The sequence below is a fragment of the Lampris incognitus genome, chromosome 1 (genome assembly GCF_029633865.1).
Source record: "Lampris incognitus isolate fLamInc1 chromosome 1, fLamInc1.hap2, whole genome shotgun sequence".
In the NCBI taxonomy this organism is placed as follows: domain Eukaryota; kingdom Metazoa; phylum Chordata; class Actinopteri; order Lampriformes; family Lampridae; genus Lampris; species Lampris incognitus.
The window spans coordinates 115,577,179-115,590,141 of record NC_079211.1 but is presented as its reverse complement, the minus strand read 5'-3'; the positions used below and the strand labels follow the sequence as shown (position 1 = coordinate 115,590,141).

Sequence of the window (12,963 nt, the reverse complement as noted above, 5' to 3'; positions counted from 1 at the left end):
GCTGTTCGCGCCCCAATATTCTCTTAACAAACCTCTGAGGCCGTCACAGAACAGCTGTATTTGTACTGAGATTAGATTACACACAGGTTGACTCTATTTAGTCATTAGGTCAACATTCGATCATTCAGCAATCATCAGGCAACTTCTGAAGGCAATTGGTTGCACTCAGAGAAAAGGGGGCTGAATACTTTTGCACACCGCACTTTTCAGTTTTTTATTTGTAAAAAAAAATTAAAATCATGTATAATTTTCTTTGTACTTCACAATTGTGTGCCACTTTGTGTTGGTCTTTCACATAAAATCCCAATAAGAAATATGTATGTTTGTGGTCGTAACATGACAAAATGTGGAAAAGTTCAAGGGGTATGAATACTTTTGCAAGCCACTGTATGTTAATGTTTGGCTCAGATGATAAAGAAAAAGTCCCTTCCAGTGGGTGATGCTTACTTACAATTCACTTAAAACTAAAACTCACTTAAAACTGAGCTCAATATACAGCACTTAAAAACATTACCTGTACAGAAGTGCAGAAATTGCTTTAGGTTAGTTTCAGAACAGTGTATGTACTTCTTTAGGTAGTAAAAAAAATGGTCTGTTCCCTCTTCCCCAAACTTTCAGCTGGTTGAAGAGCAAAAATAACCTTCCTGCTTGATGGACGAAGGTAACACAGCATCTCATCTAAACCTCCAGGAGGCAGTCTCAGCATCTTCATTTCCTCTCTCCATCTGATATTTTTTGTGGGCAAATTCAAGTATTGTTTGCCTAAAGTTGAGCTCAGTGACTTGAATTTTTACATTATGGGCATCCAAAAGAATCAATAAAGTCTTCACTGTCTGCAGTTGAGGAGAAGGTGCGCATTGCTTGCTAAATTATTTTTGTCTCTTCATTTGGAATGTACTGAAGAAATGTTTCCCAGAGATCTTTGGAGTTGTCTCTTTCCCCAGACAATGCAGCATAAATTGTTTTGCTAAAGCAATGGTGAAGTAGCCTGCAAGGTTATACCCTAGGACCAACACTTTTTCTGTGTCTTCCCATGTGTTTCTCATGTTTCTCTTACTCTAACCATACTGCCTGTTGTACAGTTCATCATAAATATGTCCCAATATTCACTCAGTGCATCTCGCAGCACATTGCCATTGTCGTCCCATTTCTCTCTAGAACCATTGGGCAGAATCATTTCTACCTCAAGCAGGTCATCGACTGACAAAAGACCACTCTGGAAGGCTGCATTCAGGTCTTGAAATGCATGTCCTCTATATAATTAAATCTTCGTGAGTCTTGGTTGTTGGGAGGCAGCTTCCTGTACCGGCAAAAAGCTAATGGGCACATTATCTAGAAGAACATATTGCATGTCAATGTCCTTATCAGTAGACAGGTTTAATGAATGGCCTTCACTGGAGAGAACTGGAGTCCTGTTCATTGGTGTAGTTGCTTCTATAGGCAGAATTTCTGCGTTGACAAACACATCGTCACCTGAAATATTTTTCCAGTCTTCTGGATTCCACTCCAGAATGTCACATTCAATGATGTCTTCTGTATGGGGATCTAACTGAGCACCTGTTCCCTGTGTGTCACCTTTGTTTCCCTCCACATACTCCACCTCCTCTTGGGCAATTGTTTCATCATAGGATTCCTCCTTTCCTCCTACCTCATTTTTGCAGATATTAAATCTAAAAATTCTAAGTTTCGTCTCCACATAAAGTTTGCCAATGGTGTCGGTCATGAGAATTGGGTTTCTTTTGAAATCACATACTGAAAAAGTGAATTCAGTGTGTGATTCACTTCACTTATCTGGAAGAACACATTGTGTCTGCTATAATAATATTACATTGAAGTTCTCTGATGTTAAATATGGCGTACCTCAAGGCTCGGTTCCTGGCCCTACTTTTCCTACTTTTCTCTCTTTATATTTCACCTCTTACGAAGTCATGGAATAAATTTCTATGGCTATGTGAACAATACTCAGCTGTGTGTGCCTATAAGGGCTGATGATCATACTCAAATGACTAATTTAGAGGTCTGCTTGGCTGCTGTGAAGAATTGAATGTCACTAAATTTCCTGCTTTTACATTTTGATAAAACTGAGATGGTGGTCTTTGGCCCTGCTAGACACAGGCCCCAATTTGATCAAGGGACAAGAACAATCAAAAACTGTGATTTCACAAAATGTGACAGTCAAAAATCTTGGTGTTGTGGAGGATGAAAGAAAGGAGACGAAACTACTTCTCCTTTTGACCACAAAGCCATGGGGTCGTTTATTTCCTCCAACTAAAACTAAGTCAGTAGTTCATTCTGCTAAACCTCAACCTCGTGTCTTCCCACAATACCCTTTGCTAAACCCCGCCCACTGTCTTAACCTTGTGCAGTGTTCGAAAGCTGTTTCTGTGTTTGCGGGTCAATTTTGAACCCTCAGTCCAAAACACTCAAAAACAATGACTATCATCCAATATTGTTTTTACTACATCATACCTAACTTATTATGCATTCATAACCATACAATTCTGTTGTAATTTTATTTTATGGCCCCAAGACACATTACACCACATATTTTTAAGTTAAAATGGGATTAAATTCACTCATTATATTCCCTATAGTGAAGACAGTGGATAATTGTGTTATCTGACTATAATAAACTGATATTAGAATACAATTTCTAAAAAAAAAAAAGTTTTTAGAACTTTATATTATTAACTATAGTAACCTCTGTGGTGTTACAGGTCAAAATTGACCCATATAGATTTATGTTAGAAAAAGGTAAAAAAAAAAAACCCCAAAAAACAAGCTTTTTTTCATAAAACACAACTTTATTTGATTCAAAATAGCAGATTAAAATTAAACACAAACATGAACAAGGGTGTTTTTGTGTATCCAGTGTGTGTGTGTGTGTGTGTGTGTGTGTGTGTTCACATGCACGAATCACAGTATGCAATTGTTTGTGTGTGCTCCCTGCATATGTATTTTTTACAAGTGTGGCAAGTCGTGCTGGTTTTTCTGTCCTTGTTGGAAGGGCAGGACTGGCACCTCTTTCTCTTGCTGCCACTGGCGTCCTCTGGCTCAGTCCTAGTGGAGGTTGCTGATGTGGTTGCAGCCTGCAGCTCTCTCAACAAGTTGGCAGAGCCAGGAGTTCACCAGAGCTCTCCCCAGCTCCTGAAGAAAGAGCCTCCTCTTGTTGAACTTGCCGTTGTTCCTCCCAGGATTTATTTCAGTCCACACCACAAACGCATTGTAGGCTGAGACATCAAGAATGTTATAAAAGACAGCTAATGGCCACCGGGCCATCTTCCTTTGGCAAGTGTATGTGCCAGTGACCTTGTCAAGGTTGTCGACTCCGCCTTTGTTCCTGTTGTAGTCCAGGATAATGTTTGGCTTTTTGTCCTCCCTACTGCTCACAGCAGCATTCTTGTGGAGAGTGGACATCATGACGACATTTTTCCTTTTCTTTGGACAGTATGACACCGTTGTGGTGGTCTCCATAAATGCAAACTTCGAGGAGAGAGGGGCTCTGTCCTTTGTGTCTAGCAGTGCAGAAGGAAGCTCAGGTTTATTCTTCCTGACTGTTCCTACCATGGTCAGTTTTTTCTTCAGCAGTTCTTGGCCGAGGGCATAAGATGTGAAGAAGTTATCACAGGTGATGTGCCCTCGAAGCCCCTGTGTCATGTCCAGCACCACCCGCATGCCTTGATTTTTCTCTGCCACTCCACTTGCAGATTTTCCGGTGTATACTTGCATGTTTCATGCATAGCTGGTCCTGGCATCGCACGCTACCAAGATTTTAATCCCATATTTCCCAGGTGTGCTTGGGATATACTGCCTGAGGGGACAGTGGCCTCTGAACGGGACTAGTCGCTCATCGACAGTGACCTCTGGCCCAGGATTGTAGACACATGGCAAGTGTTCCACCCACTTGTCCCAAACCTCCCTAATTGGAGCAAGTTTGTCATGAGCACGGCGAGCAACTCTGGTTTCCCGATTGTCAAAGCGAATAACTCTTGACAAGACATGGAAGGTCTGACGTGACATGGTCGCACGAAAAATACTCCGGCCTGTCTCAGCATCCCATAGGCTGGCAGTAGCCTCATTATTGGATCTGTAAGGCAAGGCAATACAAGGCAGGTTTATTTGTATGCCACATTTCAACAACAAGGGCAAAAGAAAGACATAAAAGGACATTTGAGTTCATAAGAGAATAAAATTACAATGCAGAATACAAACCTGTACATGCCAGCAAGAAGCAACAGCCCGAAGTAAGCATCCAGATAGGTTTTGTCTATTTCCTTCCAACTGTTGCCAAACACTCTTCTCCCTTCCAGGTTCGTCATCTCAATCAAGATAGTCTGGATAGACTGTGGTATGAACAGCTCAAATGCTGTCTTTATATCTTGGACATGTAACACTGCAAATCTAGTGGGCCCAGGGGTAATTCTGATGATTTTCTGAGCTTGTGCTCGGCCTTTCGTTTCATAAGGGATCTTGGACCATGCCATCTTGCCATTCCTTGACATGAAGATCTCCTGTTGTTCTCCCTCATCCAGGCCTACTTCCTCATCAGATGTGTCTTCATCATGTTCAGGCACATACTCCACATCATCTTCATCCTCAGACACAGCTTCTTCAATTTCAGCCTGATCTCTCTCCCCCAAAGCCTGATCTCCCTCCTCAAAGATGTGATCAAGAGCCTCACTGGCAGTGAAAAATCTTTTGCTCATTGTGAAATCGACAGATGCTGCTGAGTGAAACTCAAATAAACTTGGCAGAGATATTTATAGATGTTTATGCGAGACAATCTGTGCAATGTTGTTCATGCCACGCCCCCCACAAGATGACCAAAGCCTACACTGTACTGCGAGAAAATAATTGTTCCCGTGGGGGAAGGGGTGTGTGTTCAGGTTCAAGTTGAATTTCAGGGTCAGTGTCCATATTCTGTGAGAAAGGTTGCGTTCCCGTGGGGGGAGGGGTGCCATAGGGATTGGGAGTACAAGTGCATACTGCGAGAAAATAATTGTTCCCGTGGAGGAAGGGGGTGGGGGTGGGGTGTCTAAAGTCAAAGATTAATCTTGATTGAGCCAAATGTGACCCAGAGTTACCCACAACATTTCAATGCACTGCTGGATCTTCCCAGACATGAACACCAAATGATACACTTTTTTTTTTTAGACAGACCTTCAGAATTGGCTAAAATGGTCAAAATCAGTTTTGTAGTGTTTATATAGCTGTTGTGGAGGATATCATGAAGACTTGTTCCAATAAAAAAAACTAGATGGTAGTTATTATAAAATTTTAACTTGAAATGGGTCATGGCAAACTCGAACACAAAATAAAGGGACCGTCTCTGGCCCGCATGGTGAATATCTAACCTGCAAGTAGGTCACTACACACGCCCCCCCCCCCAGAATTCATCATGACAACAAGGAAGAAAAAAAACATTTTTTTGCGGGGGACAAATAATGCAGCCAAAACGACTCCTCTTGACAGGTGTAGGGGCAGGGGGGCGTCCACACCGAGGAGGCTGGGCCAGTTGAACCGGCCTGTCCAAGTCCAGGTGAGCTGGCTTGAGGCAGTCCACCGAAACCCACTCCTGCTTACCACCGACATCCACAGCAAAGTTCTTAGCCCCCGCTGCCAGGACACGGAAGGGGCCATCGTAGGGGGGCTGCAGGGGGAACGTTTGGCGTCATGCCAGATGAAGACATACCCAGCCGACTGCAGGTCCTTGGGGATGTAAGACTAAGAGAGGCCGTGCCGTGAAGTTGGGACTGGAGTGAATACACAGCGGGAGCACAGCCCGTTGGCGGGCAGCAGACCAGAGTGCCGCGCCGTCTGGGAGAAATTCCTCCGGGACCCACAGTGGCTGGCTATAAACCAGCTCAGCCGATGAGAACTGGAGGTCTTCCTTAGGGGCAGTCCGCAGGCCAAGCATGACCCATGGGAGCCGTTCGACCCAGCTACTGTCTGTGAGGCTGGCCCGAAGAGCGGCCTTCATAGAACGATGAAACTGCTCACATAAATTGTTGCCCTGCGGGTTGTACGCCGTGGTGCAGTGCAGCTTCACCCCTAGGCTTTCAGCAACTGCAGTCCAGAGCTCAGATGTGAACTGCGGGCCCCGGTCAGAAGTGAGGTCAGATGGTGTGCCAAACCGGGCTACCCAGGACCCGATGAATGCCCGGGCCACCTCAGCAGATGTGGTGGTTGACAACGGAATAGCCTCTGGCCACCTAGTGGTCCTGTCCAGATGAGTGAAACCACGGGAGGAGGGAAGGGGTCCTACTAGGTCCACACTGACATGGTTGAAACGCCTCCCATGCACTTGGAACAGCGCCAGGGGTGTCTTGGTGTGGCTGTGAACCTTGGAGCGCTGACACGCCATGCAGGTGCCTGCCCAGTCCTTCACTCCTTCCTGAGGCCATGCCACACGAACTTGGCCACCACCAACTTCGTTGACCCTTCACACCTGGGTGTAAAAGGCCATGGATGGTGTCGAAAACCCGTCGCCGCCAGCCTGTGTGCACCGTGGGCCGGGGCTGACCCGTGGAGATGTCACAGAGAAATGTGGCCCCGGCGTCGTCGAACACCACATCCTTCAACTGCAGCCTGGTGTCAGCAGTCCGTTAGGCCTGCACTTCTGTGTCAGCAGCCTGGTCTGCAGCCATGGCTGCATAGTCGAGTCCCAAGTGGACGGCCCCCAACATCGCCCGGGAGAGGCAGTCGGCGATGAAGTTGTCCTTGCCAGCGACGTGCCAGATGTCAGTGGTGAACTCGGAGATGTAAGAGAGCTGGTGCTGTTGGCGCCCAGACCATGGCTCGGTGGCTTTGGCCATGGCGAATGTCAGCAGTTTGTGGTCCACAAACACAGAGAAGCGGCAGCCTTCCAGCAGGAACCGGAAGCGGTGGATGGCGAGAAACAGGCCAAGAAGCTCCCGGTCGAAGGTACTGTATTTCCTCTCACTGCTGCGCAGCTGGCGGCTGAAAAAAGCAAGCGGCTGCCTGGCTCCGCCCACCCACTGCTCATACACTGCCCCCACGGTGTAATCTGAGGCATCCGTGGTGAGTGCTACTGGGGCAGTTGGTGATGGGTGCGCCAACAAGGCGGCGTCAGCCAGCGCAGCCTTAGCGTCCTCCAACGCCCAGTTTCTCTCTTCTGACCAGTCCACTGGGCCTTTGGGGTCCTTACCCTTCAAAGCCTCATACAGGGGGCACATGAGATGAGCCGCCTGGAGAATGAACCAGTTGTAAAAGTTCACCATGCCCAGGAACTCCTGCAGGGACTTCACCGTGTTCGGGCGTGGGAACCTGGCGACAGCGTCCACCTTGTCGGGGAGGGGGGTTGCTCCGTCCTTTGTAACCCGGTGCCCGAGGAAATCAATAGTTGGCAGGCCCAACTGGCACTTTGCCGGGTTGACGATGAGCCCATGCTGGCTGAGCCGTTCGAACAGCTGCCGGAGGTGGACCAGGTGCTCTGCTGCGGACGTACTGGCCACGAGAATATCATCCAGGTAAACAAACAGGAACGGCATATCTCGCAGCACAGAGTCCATGAGCCGCTGAAAGGTCTGTGCAGCCCCCTTGAGCCCAAACGGCATCCTCAGGAACTCGAACAGGCTGAACAACAGCGTAATTACTGCCGTCTTCAGCACATCCTGTGGGCGGACCAGCACCTGATGGTATCCGCGCACGAGGTCCACCTCGGAGAAGATGACCACCCCCGCCAAGTGCATGGAGAAATCCTGGATGTGCGGGATTGGGTAGCGGTCTGGCATCGTGGCGTTGTTGAGGCGGTGGTAATCACCACGTGGGCGCCAGCTGCCATTAGTCTTCGTGACCATATGCAGGGGGGAGGCCCACAGACTGTCGGAGTGGCACAAGATGCTGAGGCGCTCCTTGTTGGCAAACTCTTCCTTAGCGATGGTGAGCTTGGCTGGGTCTAGGCGCCATGCACGGGTATATACTGGGGGGCCCGTGGTGGTGATGTAGCGTTCCACTCCATGCTTGGCGACTGCTGATGAGAAGATGGACGTTGTGAGGTCCGGAAACTCAGCGAGCAGACGCTGAAATCCATCCCCGGTGCCAATCATGTTGGACAAGCCGATAGGACCCGCCTCCCCCAGCGTACATGGGTAGGAGCAGAAGGAGACGGAGTCCATCAAGCGGCTTTTATTTATTTATTTATTTTATACATTTACTTCTAGTTTTTCCCCTTATCCCACCCGATTAACCCAATGGCATATGGCCGGAACTCTTGTCGAATAACTCCTCTTGCTCACGTTTCCACAAGAAGGAGATAGTCGTAACACCAGCTTCCTTCAAACGCGTGTCGGCTGCTCTCGCTATTTTACACGCTGAAGCCTCACATGGATTGCGTCACCTTCAAGCCGCGAAGGAGATGTAGGGAGAATGCTTTCAGTTGCTTGGCGGCAGGTGCCCGGTTGGGCCAGAGGAGTCGCTGGAGAACGACGAGTCCCCGAACACTACTCCGATCTACACCCACTATCCATCGGGTAAGGGTGGCCTAATGAATGCCTTACCCCGTGGATGCTCTGACCGTGACCAGTTACGGCAAGTCTGGGATACGAAACTCCCAGCCACATGACGAGCGGACTGCAAGAACGGCAGTTTATTCCGCTCGGCCACCAGAGCGGCAAGCGGCGGTTTTTAACGTCTACCAACAGTCCATACGCGCGCAGGAAATCCACACCCAGGAGGGTAATGGACACCTTTGCCATTACAAAGTCCCAGCCGAACCGCCGACCTCCAAAAACCACCTCCACATACCTCGTGCCATAGGTGCGTACGGGGGTGCCGTTAGCAGTATCCATAGGGGGGCGGAATCCGCCGGCCATCGCGTCCACTGGTGTCGCAGGCAGGATGCTCCCCTGCGCACCCGAATCAACTAGCAACCGCCGGCCGGAGATGGTGTTCTTAATAAACAGCAGCTTGCCTTCCTGGCCAATGCTCAGGGGTACTACTGAGCGCCGGCCTTGGCTTTTCCCACCCTGCTGAAAGTGCATGGTGCACGGCATTGCTTGGCTTGGGTTTCATACCTGGTATGGTAGAAGCACAGTCCCCCTGAGTCCTGCTGCCGACGAGAAACTGCTGACGCGGCGACGCCCGCAGCCTCAACCGGCGTTGGTGGAAGAGTGTGGGCAGGCAGCAGAGCGGCCGCACACTGCTGTTGGCTGGCGAGAAAAATCCTGTCAGCTTCCACGGCCAACTCCTGAAAGTTGCTGGTGGTGGACAACTTGGAGCTGGCCAAGGCAGCATGGATGTGCGAGGGGAGCTGATGGAGGAACAGCTGGCCAAAAAGAAGGCGGGGTCGCACGAACCCAGCATACTCAGCATCTTGTCCATTAGCTCCGATGGCTTGCCATCTCCCAAGCCTTGCAGCGAAAACAACCAGTCCACCTGCTCCACCTCTGCTAGCTCAAAAGCCTGCAGCAAGTGTCTCTTAATCATACCGTACTTATCCACGGGCGGCGGGGCTTGCAGCAGGCCCAATATCCGTGATGCCGTAGATGTTCCAAGTGCTGCCATGACGTAGTAGTACTTGGTCTCATCCACGGTGATGTTCCTAATAGCGAACTGGGCTTCGATGTGAGCAAACCATGTTGCCGCAGCTGTTTCCCAGAAGTCGGGCAGTTTGATCGTGATGGCATTAGCCACTGTTGCTGCACTGGGAGGTTCATTCTCCATGGCTGATGTCGGGGTCACCAATGTGGAGGATGAAAGAAAGGAGACGAGACCACTTCTCCTTTTGTCGACACAGCCGTGGGGTCGTTTATTTCCTCCAACTAAAACGTCAGTAGTTCATTCTCCTAACCTCAGCCTCGTGTCTACCCACAATACCCTTTGCTAACCCCCACCCACTGTCTTAAAGGGACCATCTCTGGCCCACATGGTGAATACATAACCTGCAAGTAGGTCACTACAGTGTTATGTTTGATACCAGCCTTTTCTTTGATAAGCACATTAAGAAGTCACCAAGACTGCCTTTCTTCACTTATGTAACATACGTAGCTAAATTTCTGTCTTTTCTGTCCATGGCTGACATAGAGACTGATAGATGCATTTGTTTCATCCAGACTTGATTAATGTTCTGTTTTCAGGTCTGCCACATGTACTAAAAGTCATCAGATGATTCAAAATGCTGCAGCTAGAATGCAGCTAGAACTAAAATTTGACCATATTACACTAATTCTTGCCTCCCTTCATTGGCTTCCTATCAACAACCTGTCCGTCATCATTGCAAACAAGAAAGAGCTCAAAGCCGATCCTTGGATGTAATCACACCTCCATCTTGAACCCATCCATTACTCGTACCACACTCCTGACCACTGTCACACTGTCCTCATACATATCCTGCACCACTCTTACATACTTCTCTCTCACTCCTGACTTCCTCATACAATACCACACCTACTCTCTCTGCACCCTCTCATATGCTTTCTCTAAATCCACAAAGACACAATGTAACTCCTTCTGGCCTTCTCTATACTGCTCCATCAACATTGTCAAAGCAAACACTGCATCTGTAGTGCTCCTTCATGGCATGAAACCATAATGCTGCTCGGTAATCATCACCTTTCCTCTTAACCTAGCTTCCACTACTCTTTCTGTGGCTGATCAATTTTATACCTCTGTAGTTACGACAGCTCTGCACATCACCCTTATTCTTGAAAATTGGTAACAGTACACTTCTCCACTCCTCAGGCATCCTCTCACTTTCCAAGATTGTATTAAACAATGGGGTGTCTGGGCTCAGCCTGAGAGATAGGGTGAGGAGCTCAGACATCTGGAGGGAGCTCGGAGTAGAGCCGCTGCTCCTTCGCATCGAAAGCCAGTTGAGATGGTTCGGGCATCAGATTAGGATGCCCCCTGGGTGCCTTCCTTTGGAGGTTTACTGAGCATGGCCAACTGGGAGTAGACCCTGTGGTAGACCCAGAACTCGCTGGAGGGACTACATGTCCACTCTGGCCTGGGAATGCCTTGGGATCCCCCAGGAGGAAATGGAGGACGTTGCTGGGGAGAGGGATGTCTGGAGTGCCCTACTTAGCTTGCTGCCACCGCGACCCGACTGCAGAGAAGCGGCTGAAAATGAATGAATGAATGAATGAATGAATGAATGAATGAATGAACGAATATTAAAACAGTATAGTTAAAAACTGCACCACAATCTCTCCTAAACATCTCCATGCCTCCACAGGTATGTCATCTGGACCAGCTGCCTTTCCACTCTTCATCGTCTTCATAGCTTCCCTCACTTCATCCTTGCTAATCTACCACACTTCCCGATTCACGACCCACCCTCCACACCACCCAACCTTCTCTTTCTGTCATTTTCTTTATTCATCAGGCTCTCAGAATACTCCTTACAACTTCTAAGTACAATCTCCTTGCTTGTTTGCACATTTCCAATCTGTACAAGTTCTTTACTCCTACCTTAGTGTCTAATTTCTCATACAACTTGCCGTATGCCTTTTCTTTTGCCTTTGCCATCTCTCTCTTCACCTAACACCAAATCTTGTATTCCTGTCTACTTTCTTCATCTCTCTGAGTAGTTCACTACTTCTTTGCCAACTTCTTCCTCCGTATATTTTCCTGTACTTCTTCATTCCACCACCAAGTCTCATTGTCTTCCTTCCTCTGTCCAGATGACACATCATGTATCTTCCTAGCTGTCTCCCTCACCATTTCTGCAGTGGTTGCCCAGCCATCCGGCAACTGTCTTAAATCCCCCCTGAACTGCACACAACAGTTTTCCTTCTTCAACTTCCACTATATGATCGTTGGCTCTGCCTTCATTCTCTTCCTCTTCTTGATCTCCAAAGTCAGCCTTTAGACCGCCATTCGATGCAGCCTAGCTACATTCTCCCCCGTCACCACATTGCAGTCTCCAATCTCTTTCAGATTGCACCTCCTACATAAGATATAGTTCACAAGTGTGCACTTTCCTCCACTCTTATACATCACCCTGTGTTCCTCCCTCTTCTAGAAATATGTATTCATCACAGCTATCTCAATTTTTTTTGCAAAATCCACCACCATCTGTCCTTCCACATTCCTCTCTTTGACACGGTGGCCCAGTGGTTAGCACTGTTGACTCACAGCAAGAAGGTCTTGGGTCCTATCTTGTGATCTTGGACTGTACAAATAAACTTGACTTGAATGTTCCATATGTAGGGAAAAGTGAATGAGAGACCGATTCCGAACACATTTCTCAAAACCGTCGTCGGAGTGAATGTTCACAATTACTGTCGTTAAGTTGTGAACTAGCAACACCTCCCCACCTGCAGTTTGAAGCATAGTTCGTTTTATTCTGTAGTGACTAAATCACTGCATTACAACTTTGTTTTTGGATTCCCCCCCTTTTCCCCCCAATTGCATTTGACCAATTACCCCACTCTTCCAAGCCCTCACAGTCACTGCTCCACGCCCTCTGCCAATCCGGGGAGGGCTGCAGACTACCACATGCCTCCTCCGATACATGTGGATTCACCAGCCGATTCTTTTCACCTGACAATGTGGAGTTTCACCGGGGGGATGTAGCGCGTGGGAGGATCACGCTATTCCCCCCACCTCCCCCACCCCAAACAGGCGCCCTGACCGACCAGAGGAGGCGCTAGTGCAGCGACCAGGTCACATACCCAAATCTTCCTTTCCACCCAATTGTGTCTGTAGAGACGCCCGACCAAGCTGGAGGTAACGCAGGGATTCGATCCGGCGATCCCCGTGTTGGTAGGCAATGGAATAGACCACCACACTATCCAGACACCTCCATTACAATTTTTTTCCCCCGCAAATCCCTTTATTACAATAAGACTTTATTGGCAAAGTAGTTTTGTGTTTGGATTATTCATTGGCATTTCGAGCTTGTTCCATCTCCACTATTTACATGTAACATTATGATTTGTAGACTGTTGTAGCCCAGAAACAATAATGTAGCATACAAGCAAATTCACTGATGAATTACCA

The 12,963-nt window shown here is 48.1% G+C and overlaps 1 protein-coding gene across 1 annotated transcript in view; it reads left to right on the top strand.

Moving 5' to 3' along the window:
* parp8 (poly (ADP-ribose) polymerase family, member 8) overlaps window positions 1-12,963 on the top strand; it is a 171,958-nt gene that overhangs the window by 145,588 nt on the left and 13,407 nt on the right. The gene's annotated exons all lie outside the window — the stretch shown is intronic.